General features: G+C 43.8%; 12 non-coding genes across 12 annotated transcripts; all 12 read left to right on the top strand.

Moving 5' to 3' along the window:
• Positions 1-1,062: 1,062 nt before the first annotated feature.
• On the top strand, positions 1,063-1,135 carry trnak-uuu (transfer RNA lysine (anticodon UUU)). The gene has a single exon. It is a non-coding gene; the product is annotated as a tRNA-Lys (tRNA).
• Positions 1,136-2,271: 1,136 nt separating this feature from the next.
• Positions 2,272-2,344, top strand: trnak-uuu (transfer RNA lysine (anticodon UUU)). Its single transcript has one exon. It is a non-coding gene; the product is annotated as a tRNA-Lys (tRNA).
• A 1,136-nt stretch (positions 2,345-3,480) lies between these two features.
• On the top strand, positions 3,481-3,553 carry trnak-uuu (transfer RNA lysine (anticodon UUU)). The gene has a single exon. It is a non-coding gene; the product is annotated as a tRNA-Lys (tRNA).
• A 1,136-nt stretch (positions 3,554-4,689) lies between these two features.
• On the top strand, positions 4,690-4,762 carry trnak-uuu (transfer RNA lysine (anticodon UUU)). Its single transcript has one exon. It is a non-coding gene; the product is annotated as a tRNA-Lys (tRNA).
• Positions 4,763-5,898: 1,136 nt separating this feature from the next.
• On the top strand, positions 5,899-5,971 carry trnak-uuu (transfer RNA lysine (anticodon UUU)). Its single transcript has one exon. It is a non-coding gene; the product is annotated as a tRNA-Lys (tRNA).
• A 1,136-nt stretch (positions 5,972-7,107) lies between these two features.
• Positions 7,108-7,180, top strand: trnak-uuu (transfer RNA lysine (anticodon UUU)). Its single transcript has one exon. It is a non-coding gene; the product is annotated as a tRNA-Lys (tRNA).
• Positions 7,181-8,316: 1,136 nt separating this feature from the next.
• On the top strand, positions 8,317-8,389 carry trnak-uuu (transfer RNA lysine (anticodon UUU)). Its single transcript has one exon. It is a non-coding gene; the product is annotated as a tRNA-Lys (tRNA).
• Positions 8,390-9,525: 1,136 nt separating this feature from the next.
• trnak-uuu (transfer RNA lysine (anticodon UUU)) lies at positions 9,526-9,598 on the top strand. Its single transcript has one exon. It is a non-coding gene; the product is annotated as a tRNA-Lys (tRNA).
• A 1,135-nt stretch (positions 9,599-10,733) lies between these two features.
• trnak-uuu (transfer RNA lysine (anticodon UUU)) lies at positions 10,734-10,806 on the top strand. Its single transcript has one exon. It is a non-coding gene; the product is annotated as a tRNA-Lys (tRNA).
• A 1,136-nt stretch (positions 10,807-11,942) lies between these two features.
• On the top strand, positions 11,943-12,015 carry trnak-uuu (transfer RNA lysine (anticodon UUU)). Its single transcript has one exon. It is a non-coding gene; the product is annotated as a tRNA-Lys (tRNA).
• Positions 12,016-14,341: 2,326 nt separating this feature from the next.
• On the top strand, positions 14,342-14,414 carry trnak-uuu (transfer RNA lysine (anticodon UUU)). The gene has a single exon. It is a non-coding gene; the product is annotated as a tRNA-Lys (tRNA).
• A 6,647-nt stretch (positions 14,415-21,061) lies between these two features.
• trnak-uuu (transfer RNA lysine (anticodon UUU)) lies at positions 21,062-21,134 on the top strand. The gene has a single exon. It is a non-coding gene; the product is annotated as a tRNA-Lys (tRNA).
• The last annotated feature ends 5,570 nt before the right edge of the window (positions 21,135-26,704 follow it).

The raw sequence follows: 26,704 nt of genomic DNA, 5'->3' as shown, positions 1-26,704 counted from the left end.
TCTTGCCTTCCTCAGAAAACGATCTGCTGAAAATCCACAGCTTGCAATCATGACAGCTCGATTTCCACGAGCATAGTCGTTCCCTGTTTTACTATAGGTGTCCATATTTCTACCTCTGTTTATCTGATGGGCTGATTTTGCTGCTGCAAGTCCGACGACAAATCTGATCATTTTGCCTCTTGTTTGTGATTTGCCCAAGGGAGGAAATATTGAGCGCCCGTATTGAGCGTCTCAATTCATTTTAACTTTTACATACATTGGCTTGATTGCTCGTCAATCTTTCACAATCAATCTTTGTACAAATTATGCTCGTCATTGAAATTGCAAGGCCCTTATCATTGTGGTGGATCTGTGAGGCTCACTCTCCAACGCCAGGATATTCTTCGTCAGGAGATGATCCTCAACTGAATGAAGTGTTCTCGATGGCTTATGAAAATGTTCCATACATCTGACGCCTTGTACACTCCCGCATGTAGCGCAGGACCCCTTGAGGTAAAGAGCAGCGTTATGTTCGAAATTTGATGTTGTTTTGAACATGTCTACCAGTTTTTATTGATGTGTGAACTTCAACTCACGAACTATTATCCTCCTTGTCACTCAGTTGCTTCACATCATTCAGAAAAATGCTGGGAATTATGTTACTTGCTTCGAAAGTAGATTATGTCACGCACATTGAACTGCAGTTGCCATAGTTGTGCCCACTCACTTAATCTGTCTATGTGCCATTGGTTACTTATCACTGCCATTTGTAGCATTACAGCAGCACCACCACCGTGTCCACATGACAACTGAATATGAAAAACTCTGTGATGGTTGATTGAAGCCAGTAATAAATATGATGAAGTGTAGGTCCCTGCATTTCTCACAATTCATGCCGCTGCTCACAAATGAGCCGATTGTCGAATGGAGCCTATTTCTTCTGTCAATCTTGCAGGTGGAAACCATTCTGTGACAGCAATGCGCTGTGCAGGCGAGTGCACGACAGAAGGTATTGCAAAGCCTGGAGGGGGGAGCGATTCGTATCAGACAGTGATGTTCGCAGATTGGGTATGCTGCGTTAGAGCCTGGATAGCGCAGTCGGTAGAGCATTAGACTTTTAATCTGAGGGTCCAGGGTTCAAGTCCTTGTTCGGGCGTTGTGTTTAAAGCATGACTTTTAATTTCCACGTTCGTGCAGCCTGATGAAACACAAACTGACAAGGTCAGACCATCTTGCCTTCCTCAGAAAACGATCTGCTGAAAGTCCACAGCTTGCAATCATGAGAGCTCGATTTCCACGAGCATAGTCGTTCCCTGTTTTACTATAGGTGTCCATATTTCTACCTCTGTTTATCTGATGGGCTGATTTTGCTGCTGCAAGTCCGACGACAAATCTGATCATTTTGCCTGTTGTTTGTGATTTGCCCAAGGGAGGAAATATTGAGCGCCCGTATTGAGCGTCTCAATTCATTTTTACTTTTACATACATTGGCTTGATTGCTCGTCAATCTTTCACAATCAATCTTTGTACAAATTATGCTCGTCATTGAAATTGCAAGGCCCTTATCATTGTGGTGGATCTGTGAGGCTCACTCTCCAACGCCAGGATATTCTTCGTCAGGAGATGATCCTCAACTGAATGAAGTGTTCTCGATGGCTTATGAAAATGTTCCATACATCTGACGCCTTGTACACTCCCGCATGTAGCGCAGGACCCCTTGAGGTAAAGAGCAGCGTTATGTTCGAAATTTGATGTTGTTTTGAACATGTCTACCAGTTTTTATTGATGTGTGAACTTTAACTCACGAACTATTATCCTCCTTGTCACTCAGTTGCTTCACATCATTCAGAAAAATGCTGGGAATTATGTTACTTGCTTCGAAAGTAGATTATGTCACGCACATTGAACTGCAGTTGCCATAGTTGTGCCCACTCACTTAATCTGTCTATGTGCCATTGGTTACTTATCACTGCCATTTGTAGCATTACAGCAGCACCACCACCGTGTCCACATGAAAACTGAATATGAAAAACTCTGTGATGGTTGATTGAAGCCAGTAATAAATATGATGAAGTGTAGGTCCCTGCATTTCTCACAATTCATGCCGCTGCTCACAAATGAGCCGATTGTCGAATGGAGCCTATTTCTTCTGTCAATCTTGCAGGTGGAAACCATTCTGTGACAGCAATGCGCTGTGCAGGCGAGTGCACTACAGAAGGTATTGCAAAGCCTGGAGGGGGGAGCGATTCGTATCAGACAGTGATGTTCGCAGATTGGGTATGCTGCTTTAGAGCCTGGATAGCTCAGTCGGTAGAGCATCAGACTTTTAATCTGAGGGTCCAGGGTTCAAGTCACTGTTCGGGCGTTGTGTTTAAAGCACGACTTTTAATTTCCACGTTCGTGCAGCCTGATAAAACACAAACTGACAAGGTCAGACCATCTTGCCTTCCTCAGAAAACGATCTGCTGAAAATCCACAGCTTGCAATCATGAGAGCTCGATTTCCACGAGCATAGTCGTTCCCTGTTTTACTATAGGTGTCCATATTTCTACCTCTGTTTATCTGATGGGCTGATTTTGCTGCTGCAAGTCCGAAGACAAATCTGATCATTTTGCCTCTTGTTTGTGATTTGCCCAAGGGAGGAAATATTGAGCGCCCGTATTGAGCGTCTCAATTCATTTTAACTTTTACATACATTGGCTTGATTGCTCGTCAATCTTTCACAATCAATCTTTGTACAAATTATGCTCGTCATTGAAATTGCAAGGCCCTTATCATTGTGGTGGATCTGTGAGGCTCACTCTCCAACGCCAGGATATTCTTCGTCAGGAGATGATCCTCAACTGAATGAAGTGTTCTCGATGGCTTATGAAAATGTTCCATACATCTGACGCCTTGTACACTCCCGCATGTAGCGCAGGACCCCTTGAGGTAAAGAGCAGCGTTATGTTCGAAATTTGATGTTGTTTTGAACATGTCTACCAGTTTTTATTGATGTGTGAGCTTCAACTCACGAACTATTATCCTCCTTGTCACTCAGTTGCTTCACATCATTCAGAAAAATGCTGGGAATTATGTTACTTGCTTCGAAAGTAGATTATGTCACGCACATTGAACTGCAGTTGCCATAGTTGTGCCCACTCACTTAATCTGTCTATGTGCCATTGGTTACTTATCACTGCCATTTGTCGCATTACAGCAGCACCACCACAGTGTCCACATGACAACTGAATATGAAAAACTCTGTGATGGTTGATTGAAGCCAGTAATAAATATGATGAAGTGTAGGTCCCTGCATTTCTCACAATTCATGCCGCTGCTCACAAATGAGCCGATTGTCGAATGGAGCCTATTTCTTCTGTCAATCTTGCAGGTGGAAACCATTCTGTGACAGCAATGCGCTGTGCAGGCGAGTGCACGACAGAAGGTATTGCAAAGCCTGGAGGGGGGAGCAATTCGTATCAGACAGTGATGTTCGCAGATTGGGTATGCTGCGTTAGAGCCTGGATAGCTCAGTCGGTAGAGCATCAGACTTTTAATCTGAGGGTCCAGGGTTCAAGTCCCTGTTCCGGCGTTGTGTTTAAAGCACGACTTTTAATTTCCACGTTCGTGCAGCCTGATAAAACACAAACTGACAAGGTCAGACCATCTTGCCTTCCTCAGAAAACGATCTGCTGAAAATCCACAGCTTGCAATCATGAGAGCTCGATTTCCACGAGCATAGTCGTTCCCTGTTTTACTATAGGTGTCCATATTTCTACCTCTGTTTATCTGATGGGCTGATTTTGCTGCTGCAAGTCCGACGACAAATCTGATCATTTTGCCTGTTGTTTGTGATTTGCCCAAGGGAGGAAATATTGAGCGCCCGTATTGAGCGTCTCAATTCATTTTTACTTTTACATACATTGGCTTGATTGCTCGTCAATCTTTCACAATCAATCTTTGTACAAATTATGCTCGTCATTGAAATTGCAAGGCCCTTATCATTGTGGTGGATCTGTGAGGCTCACTCTCCAACGCCAGGATATTCTTCGTCAGGAGATGATCCTCAACTGAATGAAGTGTTCTCGATGGCTTATGAAAATGTTCCATACATCTGACGCCTTGTACACTCCCGCATGTAGCGCAGGACCCCTTGAGGTAAAGAGCAGCGTTATGTTCGAAATTTGATGTTGTTTTGAACATGTCTACCAGTTTTTATTGATGTGTGAACTTTAACTCACGAACTATTATCCTCCTTGTCACTCAGTTGCTTCACATCATTCAGAAAAATGCTGGGAATTATGTTACTTGCTTCGAAAGTAGATTATGTCACGCACATTGAACTGCAGTTGCCATAGTTGTGCCCACTCACTTAATCTGTCTATGTGCCATTGGTTACTTATCACTGCCATTTGTAGCATTACAGCAGCACCACCACCGTGTCCACATGACAACTGAATATGAAAAACTCTGTGATGGTTGATTGAAGCCAGTAATAAATATGATGAAGTGTAGGTCCCTGCATTTCTCACAATTCATGCCGCTGCTCACAAATGAGCCGATTGTCGAATGGAGCCTATTTCTTCTGTCAATCTTGCAGGTGGAAACCATTCTGTGACAGCAATGCGCTGTGCAGGCGAGTGCACTACAGAAGGTATTGCAAAGCCTGGAGGGGGGAGCGATTCGTATCAGACAGTGATGTTCGCAGATTGGGTATGCTGCTTTAGAGCCTGGATAGCTCAGTCGGTAGAGCATCAGACTTTTAATCTGAGGGTCCAGGGTTCAAGTCCCTGTTCGGGCGTTGTGTTTAAAGCACGACTTTTAATTTCCACGTTCGTGCAGCCTGATAAAACACAAACTGACAAGGTCAGACCATCTTGCCTTCCTCAGAAAACGATCTGCTGAAAATCCACAGCTTGCAATCATGAGAGCTCGATTTCCACGAGCATAGTCGTTCCCTGTTTTACTATAGGTGTCCATATTTCTACCTCTGTTTATCTGATGGGCTGATTTTGCTGCTGCAAGTCCGAAGACAAATCTGATCATTTTGCCTCTTGTTTGTGATTTGCCCAAGGGAGGAAATATTGAGCGCCCGTATTGAGCGTCTCAATTCATTTTAACTTTTACATACATTGGCTTGATTGCTCGTCAATCTTTCACAATCAATCTTTGTACAAATTATGCTCGTCATTGAAATTGCAAGGCCCTTATCATTGTGGTGGATCTGTGAGGCTCACTCTCCAACGCCAGGATATTCTTCGTCAGGAGATGATCCTCAACTGAATGAAGTGTTCTCGATGGCTTATGAAAATGTTCCATACATCTGACGCCTTGTACACTCCCGCATGTAGCGCAGGACCCCTTGAGGTAAAGAGCAGCGTTATGTTCGAAATTTGATGTTGTTTTGAACATGTCTACCAGTTTTTATTGATGTGTGAGCTTCAACTCACGAACTATTATCCTCCTTGTCACTCAGTTGCTTCACATCATTCAGAAAAATGCTGGGAATTATGTTACTTGCTTCGAAAGTAGATTATGTCACGCACATTGAACTGCAGTTGCCATAGTTGTGCCCACTCACTTAATCTGTCTATGTGCCATTGGTTACTTATCACTGCCATTTGTCGCATTACAGCAGCACCACCACAGTGTCCACATGACAACTGAATATGAAAAACTCTGTGATGGTTGATTGAAGCCAGTAATAAATATGATGAAGTGTAGGTCCCTGCATTTCTCACAATTCATGCCGCTGCTCACAAATGAGCCGATTGTCGAATGGAGCCTATTTCTTCTGTCAATCTTGCAGGTGGAAACCATTCTGTGACAGCAATGCGCTGTGCAGGCGAGTGCACGACAGAAGGTATTGCAAAGCCTGGAGGGGGGAGCAATTCGTATCAGACAGTGATGTTCGCAGATTGGGTATGCTGCGTTAGAGCCTGGATAGCTCAGTCGGTAGAGCATCAGACTTTTAATCTGAGGGTCCAGGGTTCAAGTCCCTGTTCCGGCGTTGTGTTTAAAGCACGACTTTTAATTTCCACGTTCGTGCAGCCTGATAAAACACAAACTGACAAGGTCAGACCATCTTGCCTTCCTCAGAAAACGATCTGCTGAAAATCCACAGCTTGCAATCATGAGAGCTCGATTTCCACGAGCATAGTCGTTCCCTGTTTTACTATAGGTGTCCATATTTCTACCTCTGTTTATCTGATGGGCTGATTTTGCTGCTGCAAGTCCGACGACAAATCTGATCATTTTGCCTGTTGTTTGTGATTTGCCCAAGGGAGGAAATATTGAGCGCCCGTATTGAGCGTCTCAATTCATTTTTACTTTTACATACATTGGCTTGATTGCTCGTCAATCTTTCACAATCAATCTTTGTACAAATTATGCTCGTCATTGAAATTGCAAGGCCCTTATCATTGTGGTGGATCTGTGAGGCTCACTCTCCAACGCCAGGATATTCTTCGTCAGGAGATGATCCTCAACTGAATGAAGTGTTCTCGATGGCTTATGAAAATGTTCCATACATCTGACGCCTTGTACACTCCCGCATGTAGCGCAGGACCCCTTGAGGTAAAGAGCAGCGTTATGTTCGAAATTTGATGTTGTTTTGAACATGTCTACCAGTTTTTATTGATGTGTGAACTTCAACTCACGAACTATTATCCTCCTTGTCACTCAGTTGCTTCACATCATTCAGAAAAATGCTGGGAATTATGTTACTTGCTTCGAAAGTAGATTATGTCACGCACATTGAACTGCAGTTGCCATAGTTGTGCCCACTCACTTAATCTGTCTATGTGCCATTGGTTACTTATCACTGCCATTTGTAGCATTACAGCAGCACCACCACCGTGTCCACATGACAACTGAATATGAAAAACTCTGTGATGGTTGATTGAAGCCAGTAATAAATATGATGAAGTGTAGGTCCCTGCATTTCTCACAATTCATGCCGCTGCTCACAAATGAGCCGATTGTCGAATGGAGCCTATTTCTTCTGTCAATCTTGCAGGTGGAAACCATTCTGTGACAGCAATGCGCTGTGCAGGCGAGTGCACGACAGAAGGTATTGCAAAGCCTGGAGGGGGGAGCGATTCGTATCAGACAGTGATGTTCGCAGATTGGGTATGCTGCGTTCGAGCCTGGATAGCTCAGTCGGTAGAGCATCAGACTTTTAATCTGAGGGTCCAGGGTTCAAGTCCCTGTTCGGGCGTTGTGTTTAAAGCACGACTTTTAATTTCCACGTTCGTGCAGCCTGATAAAACACAAACTGACAAGGTCAGACCATCTTGCCTTCCTCAGAAAACGATCTGCTGAAAATCCACAGCTTGCAATCATGAGAGCTCGATTTCCACGAGCATAGTCGTTCCCTGTTTTACTATAGGTGTCCATATTTCTACCTCTGTTTATCTGATGGGCTGATTTTGCTGCTGCAAGTCCGACGACAAATCTGATCATTTTGCCTGTTGTTTGTGATTTGCCCAAGGGAGGAAATATTGAGCGCCCGTATTGAGCGTCTCAATTCATTTTAACTTTTACATACATTGGCTTGATTGCTCGTCAATCTTTCACAATCAATCTTTGTACAAATTATGCTCGTCATTGAAATTGCAAGGCCCTTATCATTGTGGTGGATCTGTGAGGCTCACTCTCCAACGCCAGGATATTCTTCGTCAGGAGATGATCCTCAACTGAATGAAGTGTTCTCGATGGCTTATGAAAATGTTCCATACATCTGACGCCTTGTACACTCCCGCATGTAGCGCAGGACCCCTTGAGGTAAAGAGCAGCGTTATGTTCGAAATTTGATGTTGTTTTGAACATGTCTACCAGTTTTTATTGATGTGTGAACTTCAACTCACGAACTATTATCCTCCTTGTCACTCAGTTGCTTCACATCATTCAGAAAAATGCTGGGAATTATGTTACTTGCTTCGAAAGTAGATTATGTCACGCACATTGAACTGCAGTTGCCATAGTTGTGCCCACTCACTTAATCTGTCTATGTGCCATTGGTTACTTATCACTGCCATTTGTAGCATTACAGCAGCACCACCACCGTGTCCACATGACAACTGAATATGAAAAACTCTGTGATGGTTGATTGAAGCCAGTAATAAATATGATGAAGTGTAGGTCCCTGCATTTCTCACAATTCATGCCGCTGCTCACAAATGAGCCGATTGTCGAATGGAGCCTATTTCTTCTGTCAATCTTGCAGGTGGAAACCATTCTGTGACAGCAATGCGCTGTGCAGGCGAGTGCACTGCAGAAGGTATTGCAAAGCCTGGAGGGGGGAGCGATTCGTATCAGACAGTGATGTTCGCAGATTGGGTATGCTGCGTTAGAGCCTGGATAGCTCAGTCGGTAGAGCATCAGACTTTTAATCTGAGGGTCCAGGGTGCAAGTCCCTGTTCGGGCGTTGTGTTTAAAGCACGACTTTTAATTTCCACGTTCGTGCAGCCTGATGAAACACAAACTGACAAGGTCAGACCATCTTGCCTTCCTCAGAAAACGATCTGCTGAAAATCCACAGCTTGCAATCATGAGAGCTCGATTTCCACGAGCATAGTCGTTCCCTGTTTTACTATAGGTGTCCATATTTCTACCTCTGTTTATCTGATGGGCTGATTTTGCTGCTGCAAGTCCGAAGACAAATCTGATCATTTTGCCTGTTGTTTGTGATTTGCCCAAGGGAGGAAATATTGAGCGCCCGTATTGAGCGTCTCAATTCATTTTAACTTTTACATACATTGGCTTGATTGCTCGTCAATCTTTCACAATCAATCTTTGTACAAATTATGCTCGTCATTGAAATTGCAAGGCCCTTATCATTGTGGTGGATCTGTGAGGCTCACTCTCCAACGCCAGGATATTCTTCGTCAGGAGATGATCCTCAACTGAATGAAGTGTTCTCGATGGCTTATGAAAATGTTCCATACATCTGACGCCTTGTACACTCCCGCATGTAGCGCAGGACCCCTTGAGGTAAAGAGCAGCGTTATGTTCGAAATTTGATGTTGTTTTGAACATGTCTACCAGTTTTTATTGATGTGTGAGCTTCAACTCACGAACTATTATCCTCCTTGTCACTCAGTTGCTTCACATCATTCAGAAAAATGCTGGGAATTATGTTACTTGCTTCGAAAGTAGATTATGTCACGCACATTGAACTGCAGTTGCCATAGTTGTGCCCACTCACTTAATCTGTCTATGTGCCATTGGTTACTTATCACTGCCATTTGTCGCATTACAGCAGCACCACCACAGTGTCCACATGACAACTGAATATGAAAAACTCTGTGATGGTTGATTGAAGCCAGTAATAAATATGATGAAGTGTAGGTCCCTGCATTTCTCACAATTCATGCCGCTGCTCACAAATGAGCCGATTGTCGAATGGAGCCTATTTCTTCTGTCAATCTTGCAGGTGGAAACCATTCTGTGACAGCAATGCGCTGTGCAGGCGAGTGCACGACAGAAGGTATTGCAAAGCCTGGAGGGGGGAGCGATTCGTATCAGACAGTGATGTTCGCAGATTGGGTGCGTTGCGTTAGAGCCTGGATAGCTTAGTCGGTAGAGCATCAGACTTTTAATCTGAGGGTCCAGGGTTCAAGTCCCTGTTCGGGCGTCGTGTTTGAAGCACGACTTTTAATTTCCATGTTCGTGCAGCCTGATAAAACACAAACTGACAAGGTCAGACCATCTTGCCTTCCTCAGAAAACGAACTGCTGAAAATCCACAGCTTGAAATCATGAGAGCTCGATTTCCACGAGCATCGTCGTTCCCTGTTTTACTATAGGTGTCCATATTTCTACCTCTGTTTATCTGATGGGCTGATTTTGCTGCTGCAAGTCCGACGACAAATCTGATCATTTTGCCTCTTGTTTGTGATTTGCCCAAGGGAGGAAATATTGAGCGCCCGTATTGAGCGTCTCAATTCATTTTAACTTTTACATACATTGGCTTGATTGCTCGTCAATCTTTCACAATCAATCTTTGTACAAATTATGCTCGTCATTGTAATTGCAAGGCCCTTATCATTGTGGTGGATCTGTGAGGCTCACTCTCCAACGCCAGGATATTCTTCGTCAGGAGATGATCCTCAACTGAATGAAGTGTTCTCGATGGCTTATGAAAATGTTCCATACATCTGACGCCTTGTACACTCCCGCATGTAGCGCAGGACCCCTTGAGGTAAAGAGCAGCGTTATGTTCGAAATTTGATGTTGTTTTGAACATGTCTACCAGTTTTTATTGATGTGTAACTTCAACTCACGAACTATTATCCTCCTTGTCACTCAGTTGCTTCACATCATTCAGAAAAATGCTGGGAATTATGTTACTTGCTTCGAAAGTAGATTATGTCACGCACATTGAACTGCAGTTGCCATAGTTGTGCCCACTCACTTAATCTGTCTATGTGCCATTGGTTACTTATCACTGCCATTTGTAGCATTACAGCAGCACCACCACCGTGTCCACATGACAACTGAATATGAAAAACTCTGTGATGGTTGATTGAAGCCAGAAATAAATATGATGAAGTGTAGGTCCCTGCATTTCTCACAATTCATGCCGCTGCTCACAAATGAGCCGATTGTCGAATGGAGCCTATTTCTTCTGTCAATCTTGCAGGTGGAAACCATTCTGTGACAGCAATGCGCTGTGCAGGCGAGAGCACGACAGAAGGTATTGCAAAGCCTGGAGGGGGGAGCGATTCGTATCAGACAGTGATGTTCGCAGATTGGGTATGTTGCGTTTGAGCCTGGATAGCTCAGTCGGTAGAGCATCAGACTTTTAATCTGAGGGTCCAGGGTTCAAGTCCCTGTTCGGGCGTTGTGTTTAAAGCACGACTTTTAATTTCCACGTTCGTGCAGCCTGATAAAACACAAACTGACAAGGTCAGACCATCTTGCCTTCCTCAGAAAACGATCTGCTGAAAATCCACAGCTTGCAATCATGAGAGCTCGATTTCCACGAGCATAGTCGTTCCCTGTTTTACTATAGGTGTCCATATTTCTACCTCTGTTTATCTGATGGGCTGATTTTGCTGCTGCAAGTCCGACGACAAATCTGATCATTTTGCCTCTTGTTTGTGATTTGCCCAAGGGAGGAAATATTGAGCGCCCGTATTGAGCGTCTCAATTCATTTTAACTTTTACATACATTGGCTTGATTGCTCGTCAATCTTTCACAATCAATCTTTGTACAAATTATGCTCGTCATTGAAATTGCAAGGCCCTTATCATTGTGGTGGATCTGTGAGGCTCACTCTCCAACGCCAGGATATTCTTCGTCAGGAGATGATCCTCAACTGAATGAAGTGTTCTCGATGGCTTATGAAAATGTTCCATACATCTGACGCCTTGTACACTCCCGCATGTAGCGCAGGACCCCTTGAGGTAAAGAGCAGCGTTATGTTCGAAATTTGATGTTGTTTTGAACATGTCTACCAGTTTTTATTGATGTGTGAACTTCAACTCACGAACTATTATCCTCCTTGTCACTCAGTTGCTTCACATCATTCAGAAAAATGCTGGGAATTATGTTACTTGCTTCGAAAGTAGATTATGTCACGCACATTGAACTGCAGTTGCCATAGTTGTGCCCACTCACTTAATCTGTCTATGTGCCATTGGTTACTTATCACTGCCATTTGTAGCATTACAGCAGCACCACCACCGTGTCCACATGACAACTGAATATGAAAAACTCTGTGATGGTTGATTGAAGCCAGTAATAAATATGATGAAGTGTAGGTCCCTGCATTTCTCACAATTCATGCCGCAGCTCACAAATGAGCCGTTTGTCGAATGGAACCTATTTCTTCTGTCAATCTTGCAGGTGGAAACCATTCTGTGACAGCAATGCGCTGTGCAGGCGAGTGCACGACAGAAGGTATTGCAAAGCCTGGAGGGGGGAGCGATTCGTGTCAGACAGTGATGTTCGCAGATTGGGCATGTTGCATTAGAGCCTGGATAGCTCAGTTGGTAGAGCATTTGACTTTTAATCTGAGGGTACAGAGTTCAAGTCCCTGATCGGGCATTCTGTTTAAAGCATCACTTTTAATTTCCACTTTCGTGCAGCATGATAAAACACAAACTGACAAGGTCAGACCATCTTGTCTTCCTCAGAAGACGAACTGCTGAAAATCCACAGCTTGCAATCATGAGAGCTCGATTTCCACGAGCATAGTCGTTCCCTGTTTTACTGTCGGTGTCCATATTTCTACCTCTGTTTATCTGATGGGCTGATTTTGCTGCTGCAAGTCCGAAGACAAATCTGATCATTTTGCCTCTTGTTTGTGATTTGCCCAAGGGAGGAAATATTGAGCGTCCGTATTGAGCGTCTCAATTCATTTTAACTATTACATGCATTGGCTTGATTGCTCGTCAATCTTTCACAATCAATCTTTGTACAAATTATGCTCGTCATTGAAATTGCAAGGCCCTTATCATTGTGGTGGATCTGTGAGGCTCACTCTCCAATGCCAGGATATTCTTCGTCAGGAGATGATCCTCAACTGAATGAAGTGTTCTCGATGGCTTATGAAAATGTTCCATACATCTGACGCCTTGTACACTCCCGCATGTAGCGCAGGACCCCTTGAGGTAAAGAGCAGCGTTATGTTCGAATTTTGATGTTTTTTTGTACATGTCTACCAGTTTTTATTGATGTGTGAACTTCAACTCACGAACTATTGTCCTCCTCGTCACTTAGCTGCTTAACATCATTTAGAAAAATGCTTGGAATTATATTACTTGCTTCGAAAGTAGATTATGTCACGCACATTGAACTGCAGTTGCCATAGTTGTGCCCACTCACTTAATCTGTCTATGTGCCATTGGTTACTTATCACTGCCATTTGTAGCATTACAGCAGCACCACCACCGTGTCCACATGACAACTGAATATGAAAAACTCTGTGATGGTTGATTGAAGCCAGTAATAAATATGATGAAGTGTAGGTCCCTGCATTTCTCACAATTCATGCCGCTGCTCACAAATGAGCCGTTTGTCGCATGGAATCTATTTCTTCTGTGAATCTTGAGGAGGAAACCAGTCTGTGACAGCAATGCGCTGTGCAGGCGAGTGCACGACAGAAGGTATTGCAAAGCCTGGAAGGGGGAGCGATTCGTGTCAGACAGTGATGTTCGCAGAGTGGGCATTTTGTATCACAGCCTGGATAGCTCAGTCGGTAGAGCTTCAGACTTTTAATCTGAGGGTCCAGGGTTCGGGTGTTCTGTTTGAAACACGACTTTTAATTTCCACGTTCGTGGATAAAACACAAACTGACAAGGTCAGACCATCTTGCCTTCCTCAGAAAATGAGCTGCTGAAAATCCACAGCTTGCAATCATGAGAGCTCGATTTCCCCAAGCGTAGTCGTTCCCTGTTTTAGTATCGGTGTCCATATTTCTACCTCTGTTTATCTGATGGGCTGATTTTGCTGCTGCAAGTCCGACGACAAATCTGATCATTTTGCCTCTTGTTTGTGATTTGCCCAAGGGAGGAAATATTGAGCGCCCGTATTGAGCGTCTCAATTCATTTTAACTTTTACATACATTGGCTTGATTGCTCCTCAATCTTTCACAATCAATCTTTGTACAAATTATGCTCGTCATTGAAATTGCAAAGCCCTTATCATTGTGGTGGATCTGTGAGGCTCACTCTCCAACGCCAGGATATTCTTCGTCAGGAGATGATCCTCAACTGAATGAAGTGTTCTCGATGACTTATGAAAATGTTCCATACATCTGACGCCTTGTACACTCCCGCATGTAGCGCAGGACCCCTTGAGGTAAAGAGCAGCGTTATGTTCGAAATTTGATGTTGTTTTGAACATGTCTACCAGTTTTTATTGATGTGTGAACTTCAACTCACGAACTATTATCCTCCTTGTCACTCAGTTGCTTCACATCATTTAGAAAAATGCTGGGAATTATGTTACTTGCTTCGAAAGTAGATTATGTCACGCACATTGAACTGCAGTTGCCATAGTTGTGCCCACTCACTTAATCTGTCTTTGTGCCATTGGTTACTTATCACTGCCATTTGTCGCATTACAGCAGCACCACCACAGTGTCCACATGACAACTGAATATGAAAAACTCTGTGATGGTTGATTGAAGCCAGTAATAAATATGATGAAGTGTAGGTCCCTGCATTTCTCACAATTCATGCCGCTGCTCACAAATGAGCCGTTTGTCGAATGTAGCCTATTTCTTCTGTCAATCTTGCAGGTGGAAACCATTCTGTGACAGCAATGCGCTGTGCAGGCGAGTGCAAAACAGAAGGTATTGCAAAGCCTGGAGGGGGGAGCGATTCGTGTCAGACAGTGATGTTCGCAGATTGTGTATGCTGCGTTCGAGCCTGGATAGCTCAGTCGGTAGAGCATCATACTTTTAATCTGAAGGTCCAAGGTTCAAATCCCTGTTTGGGCGTTGTGTTTAAAGCATGACTTTTAATTTCCACGTTCGTGCAGCCTGATAAAACACAAACTGACAAGGTCAGACCATCCTGCCTTCCTCAGAAAACGAACTGCTGAAAATCCACAGCCTGCAATCATGAGAGCTCGATTTCCACGAGCATAGTCGTTCCCTGTTTTACTATAGGTATCCATATTTCTACCTCTGTTTATCTGATGGGCTGATTTTGCTGCTGCAATTCCGACGACAAATCTGATCATTTTGCCTCCTGTTTGTGATTTGCCCAAGGGAGGAAATATTGAGCGCCCGTATTGAGCGTCTCAATTCATTTTAACTTTTACATACATTGGCTTGATTGCTCCTCAATCTTTCACAATCAATCTTTGTACAAATTATGCTCGTCATTGAAATTGCAAAGCCCTTATCATTGTGGTGGATCTGTGAGGCTCACTCTCCAACGCCAGGATATTCTTCGTCAGGAGATGATCCTCAACTGAATGAAGTGTTCTCGATGGCTTATGAAAATGTTCCATACATCTGACGTCTTGTACACTCCCGCATGTACCGCAGGACCCCTTGAGGCAAAGAGCAGCGTTATGTTCGAATTTTGATGTTTTTTTGTACATGTCTACCAGTTTTTATTGATGTTTTATTGAATATACTTGCCCAACATGATTCTTATGCTTTGCCCAAAGTTCAGAAGATACTTGATTCAATGCCATTGGCAGCTTAGGGCTTTGTTGTTCCGGGGGTTGCTGTTTTTCAAAAGTGGAGGCATGATTTTTACCTTTCCACTGGAGAATCCCCCTGTTGTGGGTGATAAAGTCTATCTGAACACTTTGCAATTTTATTACTGCCCAAGGTTGATAGCCGTGTTGCTTTTTTTCTCTTTCTATTCCTACAATCATCGGACCCATATCTTTAGGTTTCGCTGGCGGTTTTACAGCCAAGGTCAGATGGGGTGTCGAGTTCGCTTCCCTAAACTGCTGTTGCTGTAAGGGTGTCAAATCGATGGCTACCCCCAATCCTTCTGGTCCAAAATAAATGCAGGGCGTAGCTTCGACTATTTCTTCTTTATTTAAAAAGGATTGTACCAAACACTGGTAAGTTTCAGCCTTTTGGCGAGTGTTCCAGGCTGTACAGTGAAGCTGAACTGCCTCAAAGCTTGTCAAAATTATATACATCAATTCTTCAGTATTAGAGTCAAATTTAGCTTTTAAGTTTTGTATAACTTCATGTATCAAGGGGGAATAGAAGCTGCCAATCAATTGCCAACAATAGAGGGCAGCCTTTTCTTTGTTATCCTCCCTTCTCTCTTCTTCAATCCCATTAAAGAACTGATGGATTTTATTTGGAGGGAGCTCCATGTACATTCCTTCCTTTGTGCAATAAATTGTGGCTCCTAGTTTGCACAAAGTCTGTCTTCCCAATAAAGGGAGCGGTGTTGTTTTAGAGACTATCAAAGTCTCATCATTAACGGATTGTCCTTCAATTATCAATTTGGTAGGTTCAGATAAAAATTCTTTCATGGGGATACCGGCCACACCCATACTTAAGACGGTGGTGTTGCTTACAGGTAATCCCACAGAGGATGGTACAGAAGACATAGTAGCACCGGTATCCACCAGGAACTTCACATAAGTGTCTCCTACTTTTACTGCTGCCAGAGGGTTTTCTTCTCTGTCCGCTGATAGGCGGAGGGCTGGCGCCTGTACTACTAAGCCTCCGGGGCATCCCGATGCTGATTGGTGCGGGTTGGGGTTAGAGAACGAAAACTGAGGGGCCAAGGGAGGTGGAGGTTCGGGGAAACCCCCTTGCAATCTTCCACCCTGTTTCGGGGGGCACCTACAATCGCGAGCCCAATGCCCTTTTCTTCCGCAATTTCTACACTCATCTTGAGAGCGGTCTCTTTGGGGCCACTGTCCTCTCCCTCTTCCTCATCCTCGTCCCCCATATCCTCCTCTATTATTCTGCACTTGTCCTCTTCCTTTCTGCTGATAGTACTGACCTGCTGTTTTAGCCTTGTTTTCCTTATAGGTGAATAGTCCCTCCCTATCCATGTTGGCCAGTACTGTGATCGTTTCTTTCCAACTTTTTCCTTGCCAGTCCAAGACCTTAATTTTGTATGTTCTTGCTTGTTGTGGCAACATGCAAATCAACAAAGTCTGCACTACCAAAGGTTCATTTTGATCCATTGGTATTCCTGCATGCTCGTCTCAACTATTTTTCCATCTGCCTGCAAAATCTATCATCGATTCTTCTGCTTTCTGCAAGCAGCGGGTGACTTCTCCAATACCTCCATGTTTTTTAGCTCCCTTTAATATGGCATCCTTGCCCCGGTGTTGTAACCAATGTTCCCGGGACTCATTTCCTTCCATGTCATTATCTTCCCGCCAATCTCCATTTTCGCCGGCGGGTATAGGGAACATATCTTTTACCCCCTGCCAAGAGGACCCATATGCTGCCTGCAGTAATAATTTCACATCTCCGGGGAGGGGGTTATAAATGGTACAGGTTTGCTCAAGCCAGTTGTGAAAGGCTACTGGCTTCTTAACAGGATTAGGGGCGGCTGATATCATATCTCTGGCTTCTCCAGGGGACCATGGTTTTAAAACTGCCGTAGTTCCTATCATTACCCTAGGATTTTGGCCGACGGGGGTTTGGGATGTAGAATCAGCGGCTTCTCTTTGAGCCGCTTGCCCTCTTGTTTCTACCCCATATCTGTGGTCTATGCCCTCTTGTCCAGAGGCTCTGGCGTCCCCTGACCCAGATGCTCCCGGGTCTCCTCCATCGGCTCCTCCACCTGCCCCGTTTTCATTTTCTAGTGGGTTTTGTGGATTTTCTCGTCTCCTAGAGGCCTGATCCAGCTGAGCGGCCACTATTTCTATAATCTCCTGCCAATCATCTGGCTTGGTGGTTGGAAGACGGGGGTATAAGCCGACAGGGGAAGCGGTCAAAGCGGTAAGAGGGAGGGGGCTTCTCCTTACTCTCCTCCTCCTTCTTTTTAATTTTAGGGGGCTGGTGCCTCTTTGCCACCTCTGTCCATTTTTTAAAACAATTCTCCATATAATCCTTATCCCAAGTGGGGTCCCCCGCCCCATCTTTGGTGGTCTGTCTCCATTCCTCAATTAAGGACAATTTAAAACTTCCTCCATATGGCCAATCCCCATCAGACCAACCGTACAAATCGCTACTAAACATTACCGCGTATCTGTCGTCTCCTGTTTCCTTAATTACAGTGTCCGCCGGCGAGCCGGGCGGCACAATGGGATCTCCTACCTTCTCTCGTTGCTTTACTACCTTACTGATTCTTTTCTCAGTTTTAGGATGTACTTTCATTCTTTCAGTTGAGAGGTCGTCCGTCTTTCCTTTTCTAGGAACTGGGCGCGAGCGCCCTGCTCGACTAGAGCCGTTTCCCATTCTTCCGGGTGCAACGTCCCGCGGTCTTTTCTGAAATGAGAGTTAGGACAATCCTACAAAATATACAATAATTTACAAAGCGCTCACCGGTGTTCTCTTTTCCGCTCAGCTCGGGGTCTCCTTTTGCCTTTTTGTTATTTTAGCTTCTTAGCGGTAGCTACCTTATGCCTCACCCTCTCGGGGATCTCGTCGGCCCGTCCCCCTTTCAGCGAGGACGGTCTAGGCACCTTCCTTCTTTTAGCTAGGAAGGTCCTTTAAAATTCCTCTTTCTCTTTAAAAAATTAAATTTAGTTCTTTTGGATCTCGTTATCAGAGATCCTGCCGACTACGCCAGAATCTGTCGAGGAAATATTTAGCTTAAATTAACTCAGGCGGAGACTTTCAGAAGTTGCTTCGAGAGAAGTTTATTACTAAAGCTAGCAAGATATCTTGGAGAGCTTGCTTGGACCGTACCAAGGCAGAACTCTATCGTACAAGCAAATTGCACTTATCTTTATACAGAAATTGAATACAGAAATAGAAAAGGAATCTTATTCATTAGTCCCGCGAGTACAAAGGTCGTCTCGGGAGGTACACACTCTATCTGTCCTTGCATAGTTTTTCTCTGTTCACAGTCTAATAAGCAGAATCAAAGGAGACTCCCTTTTAATACCAGATATTCATTTAATTGCATCTGTAAGTTTGAAGGCTAAAAAGCGTGGCTATTTTCTAGTCTTATTATTTATTTAAGCATAGCTAATAAAAAGAATTTAACGCCTTCCCTCTTTCATAAGCCATGGATTCATAGATTCTTACTTCCACACATACATTGGCTTGATTGCTCGTCAATCTTTCACAATCAATCTTTATACAAATTATGCTCGTCATTGAAATTGCAAAGCCCTTATCATTGTGGTGGATCTGTGAGGCGTTCTGTTAAAAGCATGACTTTTAATTTCCACGTTCGTGCAGCCGGATAAAACACAAACTGACAAGGTCAGACCATCCTGCCTTCCTCAGAAAACGACCTGCTGAAAATCCACAGCTTGCAATCATGAGAGCTCGATTTCCATGAGCATAGACATTCCCTGTTTTACTATAGGTGTCCATATTTCTACCTCTGTTTATCTGATGGGCTGATTTTGCTGCTGCAAGTCTGAAGACAAATCTGATCATTTTGCCTCTTGTTTGTGATTTGCCCAAGGGAGGAAATATTGAGCGCCCGTATTGAGCGTCTCAATTCATTTTAACTTTTACATACATTGGCTTGATTGCTCGTCAATCTTTCACAATCAATCTTTGTACAAATTATGCTCGTCATTGAAATTGCAAAGCCCTTATCATTGTGGTGGATCTGTGAGGCTCACTCTCCAATGCCAGGATATTCTTCGTCAGGAGATGATCCTCAACTGAATGAAGTGTTCTCGATGGCCTATGAAAATGTTCCATACATCTGACGCCTTGTACACTCCCGCATGTAGCGCAGGACTCCTTGAGGTAAAGAGCAGCGTTATGTTCGAAATTTGATGTTGTTTTGAACATGTCTACCAGTTTTTATTGATGTGTGAACTTCAACTCACGAACTATTGTCCTCCTCGTCACTCAGTTGCTTCACATCATTTAGAAAAGTGCTGGGAATTATGTTACTTGCTTCGAAAGTAGATTATGTCACGCACATTGAACTGCAGTTGCCATAGTTGTGCCCACTCACTTAATCTGTCTATGTGCCATTGGTTACTTATCACTGCCATTTGTAGCATTACAGCAGCGCCACCACAGTGTCCACATGACAACTGAATATGAAAAACTCTGTGATGGTTGATTGAAGCCAGTAATAAATATGATGAAGTGTAGGTCCCTGCATTTCTCACAATTCATGCCGCTGCTCACAAATGAGCCGTTTGTCGAAGGGAGCCTATTTCTTCTGTCAATCTTGCAGGTGGAAACCATTCTGTGACAGCAATGCGCTGTGCAGGCGAGTGCACGACAGAAGGTATTGCAAAGCCTGGAGGGGGGAGCGATTCGTGTCAGACAGTGATGTTCGCAGATTGGGTATGCTGCGTTAGAGCCTGGATAGCTCAGTCCGTAGAGCATCAGACTTTTAATCTGAGGGTCCAGGGTTCGGGTGTTCTGTTTGAAACACGACTTTTAATTTCCACGTTCGTGCAGCCTGATAAAACACAAACTGACAAGGTCAGACCATCCTGCCTTCCTCAGAAAACGAACTGCTGAAAATCCATAGCTTGCAATCATGAGAGCTCGATTTCCACGAGCACAGTCGTTCCCTGTTTTACTATAGGTGTCCATATTTCTACCTCTGTTTATCTGATGGGCTGATTTTGCTGCTGCAAGTCCGAAGACAAATCTGATCATTTTGCCTTTGTTTGTGATTTGCCCAAGGGAGGAAATATTGAGCGTCCGTATTGAGCGTCTCAATTCATTTTAACTATTACATACATTGGCTTGATTGCTTGTCAATCTTTCACAATCAATCTATATACAAATTATGCTCGTCATTGAAATTGCAAAGCCCTTATCATTGTGGTGGATCTGTGAGGCTCACTCTCCAACGCCAGGATATTCTTCGTCAGGAGATGATCCTCAACTGAATGAAGTGTTCTCGATGGCCTATGAAAATGTTCCATACATCTGACGCCTTGTACACTCCCGCATGTAGCGCAGGACCCCTTGAGGTAAAGAGCAGCGTTATGTTCGAAATTTGATGTTTTTTTGTCCATGTCGACCAGTTTTTATTGATGTGTGAACTTCAACTCACGAACTATTATCCTCCTCGTCACTTAGCTGCTTAACATCATTTAGAAAAAAGCTTGGAATGATATTACTTGCTTCGAAAGTAGATTATGTCACGCACATTGAACTGCAGTTGCCATAGTTGTGCCCACTCACTTAATCTGTCTATGTGCCATTGGTTACTTATCACTGCCATTTGTAGCATTACAGCAGCACCACCACAGTGTCCACATCACAACTGAATATGAAAAACTCTGTGATGGTTGATTGAAGCCAGTAATAAATATCGTGAAGTGTAGGTCCCTGCATTTCTCACAATTCATGCCGCAGCTCACAAATGAGCCGTTTGTCGAATGGAACCTATTTCTTCTGTGAATCTTGCAGGAGGAAACCAGTCTGTGACAGCAATGCGCTGTGCAGGCGAGTGCACGACAGAAGGTATTGCAAAGCCTGGAGGGGGGAGCGATTCGTATCAGACAGTGATGTTCGCAGATTGGGAATGCTGCATTAGAGCCTGGATAGCTCAATCGGTAGAGCATCAGACTTTTAATCTGAGGGTCCAGGGTTCAAGTCCCTGTTCGGGCGTTGTGTTTAAAGCACGACTTTTAATTTCCACGTTCGTGCAGCCTGATAAAACACAAACTGACAAGGTCAGACCATCCTGCCTTCCTCAGAAAACGAACTGCTGAAAATCCACAGCTTGCAATCATGATAGCTCGATTTCCACGAGCATAGTCGTTCCCTGTTTTACGATAGGTGTCCATATTTCTACCTCTGTTTATCTGATGGGCTGATTTTGCTGCTGCAAGTCCGAAGACAAATCTGATCATTTTGCCTCTTGTTTGTGATTTGCCCAAGGGAGGAAATATTGAGCGCCCGTATTGAGCGTCTCAATTCATTTTAACTTTTACATACATTGGCTTGATTGCTCGTCAATCTTTCACAATCAATCTTTATACAAATTATGCTCGTCATTGAAATTGCAAAGCCCTTATCATTGTGGTGGATCTGTGAGGCTCACTCTCCAACGCCAGGATATTCTTCGTCAGGAGACGATCCTCAACTGAATGAAGTGTTCTCGATGGCCTATGAAAATGTTCCATACATCTGACGCCTGGTACACTCCCGCATGTAGCGCAGGACCCCTTGAGGTAAAGAGCAGCGTTATGTTCGAAATTTGATGTTTTTTTGTACATATCTACCAGTTTTTATTGATTTGTGAACTTCAACTCACGAACTATTATCCTCCTTGTCACTTAGTTGCTTCACATCATTTAGAAAAATGCTGGGAATTATGTTACCTGCTTCGAAAGTAGATTATGTCATGCACATTGAACTGCAGTTGCCATAGTTGTGCCCACTCACTTAATCTGTCTATGTGCCATTGGTTACTTATCACTGCCATTTGTAGCATTACAGCAGCACCACCACAGTGTCCACATCACAACTGAATATGAAAAACTCTGTGATGGTTGATTGAAGCCAGTAATAAATATCGTGAAGTGTAGGTCCCTGCATTTCTCACAATTCATGCCGCAGCTCACAAATGAGCCGTTTGTCGAATGGAACCTATTTCTTCTGTGAATCTTGCAGGTGGAAACCATTCTGTGACAGCAATGCGCTGTGCAGGCGAGTGCACGACAGAAGGTATTGCAAAGCCTGGAGGGGGGAGCGATTCGTGTCAGACAGTGATGTTCGCAGATTGGGCATGTTGCATTAGAGCCTGGATAGCTCAGTAGGCAGAGCATTCGACTTTTAATCTGAGGTTACAGGGTTCAAGTCCCTGTTTGGGCATTCTGTTTAAAGCATCACTTTTAATTTCCACTTTCGTGCAGCCTGATAAAACACAAACTGACAAGGTCAGACCATCTTGTCTTCCTCAGAAGACGAACTGCTGAAAATCCACAGCTTGCAATCATGAGAGCTCGATTTCCACGAGCATAGTCGTTCCCTGTTTTACTGTCGGTGTCCATATTTCTACCTCTGTTTATCTGATGGGCTGATTTTGCTGCTGCAAGTCCGAAGACAAATCTGATCATTTTGCCTCTTGTTTGTGATTTGCCCAAGGGAGGAAATATTGAGCGTCCGTATTGAGCGTCTCAATTCATTTTAACTATTACATACTTTGGCTTGATTGCTCGTCAATCTTTCACAATCAATCTTTGTACAAATTATGCTCGTCATTGAAATTGCAAAGCCCTTATCATTGTGGTGGATCTGTGAGGCTCACTCTCCAACGCCAGGATATTCTTCGTCAGGAGATGATCCTCAACTGAATGAAGTGTTCTCGATGGCCTATGAAAATGTTCCATACATCTGACGCCTTGTACACTCCCGCATGTAGCGCAGGACCCCTTGAGGTCAAGAGCAGCGTTATGTTCGAATTTTGATCTTTTTTTGTACATGTCTACCAGTTTTTATTGATGTGTGAACTTCAACTCACGAACTATTGTCCTCCTCGTCACTTAGCTGCTTAACATCATTTAGAAAAATGCTTGGAATTATATTACTTGCTTCGAAAGTAGATTATGTCACGCACATTGAACTGCAGTTGCCATAGTTGTGCCCACTCACTTAATCTGTCTATGTGCCATTGGTTACTTATCACTGCCATTTGTAGCATTACAGCAGCACCACCACCGTGTCCACATGACAACTGAATATGAAAAACTCTGTGATGGTTGATTGAAGCCAGTAATAAATATGATGAAGTGTAGGTCCCTGCATTTCTCACAATTCATGCCGCTGCTCACAAATGAGCCGTTTGTCGCATGGAATCTATTTCTTCTGTGAATCTTGCAGGAGGAAACCAGTCTGTGACAGCAATGCGCTGTGCAGGCGAGTGCACGACAGAAGGTATTGCAAAGCCTGGAAGGGGGAGTGATTCGTGTCAGACAGTGATGTTCGCAGAGTGGGCATTTTGTATCACAGCCTGGATAGCTCAGTTGGTAGAGCTTCAGACTTTTAATCTGAGGGTCCAGGGTTCGGGTGTTCTGTTTGAAACACGACTTTTAATTTCCACGTTCGTGGATAAAACACAAACTGACAAGGTCAGACCATCTTGCCTTCCTCAGAAAATGAGCTGCTGAAAATCCACAGCTTGCAATCATGAGAGCTCGATTTCCCCAAGCGTAGTCGTTCCCTGTTTTAGTATCGGTGTCCATATTTCTACCTCTGTTTATCTGATGGGCTGATTTTGCTGCTGCAAGTCCGACGACAAATCTGATCATTTTGCCTCTTGTTTGTGATTTGCCCAAGGGAGGAAATATTGAGCGCCCGTATTGAGCGTCTCAATTCATTTTAACTTTTACATACATTGGCTTGATTGCTCCTCAATCTTTCACAATCAATCTTTGTACAAATTATGCTCGTCATTGAAATTGCAAAGCCCTTATCATTGTGGTGGATCTGTGAGGCTCACTCTCCAACGCCAGGATATTCTTCGTCAGGAGACGATCCTCAACTGAATGAAGTGTTCTCGATGGCCTATGAAAATGTTCCATACATCTGACGCCTGGTACACTCCCGCATGTAGCGCAGGACCCCTTGAGGTAAAGAGCAGCGTTATGTTCGAAATTTGATGTTTTTTTGTACATATCTACCAGTTTTTATTGTTTTGTGAACTTCAACTCACGAACTATTATCCTCCTTGTCACTTAGTTGCTTCACATCATTTAGAAAAATGCTGGGAATTATGTTACCTGCTTCGAAAGTAGATTATGTCATGCACATTGAACTGCAGTTGCCATAGTTGTGCCCACTCACTTAATCTGTCTATGTGCCATTGGTTACTTATCACTGCCATTTGTAGCATTACAGCAGCACCACCACAGTGTCCACATCACAACTGAATATGAAAAACTCTGTGATGGTTGATTGAAGCCAGTAATAAATATCGTGAAGTGTAGGTCCCTGCATTTCTCACAATTCATGCCGCAGCTCACAAATGAGCCGTTTGTCGAATGGAACCTATTTCTTCTGTGAATCTTGCAGGTGGAAACCATTCTGTGACAGCAATGCGCTGTGTAGGCGAGTGCACGACAGAAGGTATTGCAAAGCCTGGAGGGGGGAGCGATTCGTGTCAGACAGTGATGTTCGCAGATTGGGCATGTTGCATTAGAGCCTGGATAGCTCAGTAGGCAGAGCATTCGACCTTTAATCTGAGGTTACAGGGTTCAAGTCCCTGTTTGGGCATTCTGTTTAAAGCATCACTTTTAATTTCCACTTTCGTGCAGCCTGATAAAACACAAACTGACAAGGTCAGACCATCTTGTCTTCCTCAGAAGACGAACTGCTGAAAATCCACAGCTTGCAATCATGAGAGCTCGATTTCCACGAGCATAGTCGTTCCCTGTTTTACTGTCGGTGTCCATATTTCTACCTCTGTTTATCTGATGGGCTGATTTTGCTGCTGCAAGTCCGACGACAAATCTGATCATTTTGCCTCTTGTTTGTGATTTGCCCAAGGGAGGAAATATTGAGCGTCCGTATTGAGCGTCTCAATTCATTTTAACTATTACATACATTGGCTTGATTGCTCGTCAATCTTTCACAATCAATCTTTGTACAAATTATGCTCGTCATTGAAATTGCAAAGCCCTTATCATTGTGGTGGATCTGTGAGGCTCACTCTCCAACGCCAGGATATTCTTCGTCAGGAGATGATCCTCAACTGAATGAAGTGTTCTCGATGGCCTATGAAAATGTTCCATACATCTGACGCCTTGTACACTCCCGCATGTAGCGCAGGACCCCTTGAGGTAAAGAGCAGCGTTATGTTCGAATTTTGATCTTTTTTTGTACATGTCTACCAGTTTTTATTGATGTGTGAACTTCAACTCACGAACTATTGTCCTCCTCGTCACTTAGCTGCTTAACATCATTTAGAAAAATGCTTGGAATTATATTACTTGCTTCGAAAGTAGATTATGTCACGCACATTGAACTGCAGTTGCCATAGTTGTGCCCACTCACTTAATCTGTCTATGTGCCATTGGTTACTTATCACTGCCATTTGTAGCATTACAGCAGCACCACCACCGTGTCCACATGACAACTGAATATGAAAAACTCTGTGATGGTTGATTGAAGCCAGTAATAAATATGATGAAGTGTAGGTCCCTGCATTTCTCACAATTCATGCCGCTGCTCACAAATGAGCCGTTTGTCGCATGGAATCTATTTCTTCTGTGAATCTTGCAGGAGGAAACCAGTCTGTGACAGCAATGCGCTGTGCAGGCGAGTGCACGACAGAAGGTATTGCAAAGCCTGGAAGGGGGAGCGATTCGTGTCAGACAGTGATGTTCGCAGAGTGGGCATTTTGTATCACAGCCTGGATAGCTCAGTTGGTAGAGCTTCAGACTTTTAATCTGAGGGTCCAGGGTTCGGGTGTTCTGTTTGAAACACGACTTTTAATTTCCACGTTCGTGGATAAAACACAAACTGACAAGGTCAGACCATCTTGCCTTCCTCAGAAAATGAGCTGCTGAAAATCCACAGCTTGCAATCATGAGAGCTCGATTTCCCCAAGCGTAGTCGTTCCCTGTTTTAGTATCGGTGTCCATATTTCTACCTCTGTTTATCTGATGGGCTGATTTTGCTGCTGCAAGTCCGACGACAAATCTGATCATTTTGCCTCTTGTTTGTGATTTGCCCAAGGGAGGAAATATTGAGCGCCCGTATTGAGCGTCTCAATTCATTTTAACTTTTACATACATTGGCTTGATTGCTCCTCAATCTTTCACAATCAATCTTTGTACAAATTATGCTCGTCATTGAAATTGCAAAGCCCTTATCATTGTGGTGGATCTGTGAGGCTCACTCTCCAACGCCAGGATATTCTTCGTCAGGAGATGATCCTCAACTGAATGAAGTGTTCTCGATGACTTATGAAAATGTTCCATACATCTGACGCCTTGTACACTCCCGCATGTAGCGCAGGACCCCTTGAGGTAAAGAGCAGCGTTATGTTCGAAATTTGATGTTGTTTTGTACATGTCTACCAGTTTTTATTGATGTGTGAACTTCAACTCACGAACTATTATCCTCCTTGTCACTCAGTTGCTTCACATCATTTAGAAAAATGCTGGGAATTATGTTACTTGCTTCGAAAGTAGATTATGTCACGCATATTGAACTGCAGTTGCCATAGTTGT

The sequence above is a fragment of the Pristiophorus japonicus genome, chromosome 3 (assembly GCF_044704955.1).
Source record: "Pristiophorus japonicus isolate sPriJap1 chromosome 3, sPriJap1.hap1, whole genome shotgun sequence".
Taxonomy (NCBI): Eukaryota; Metazoa; Chordata; class Chondrichthyes; family Pristiophoridae; genus Pristiophorus; species Pristiophorus japonicus.
The sequence above is the reverse complement of the archived record's forward strand: the minus strand, read 5'-3'. Positions and strand labels throughout refer to the sequence as shown.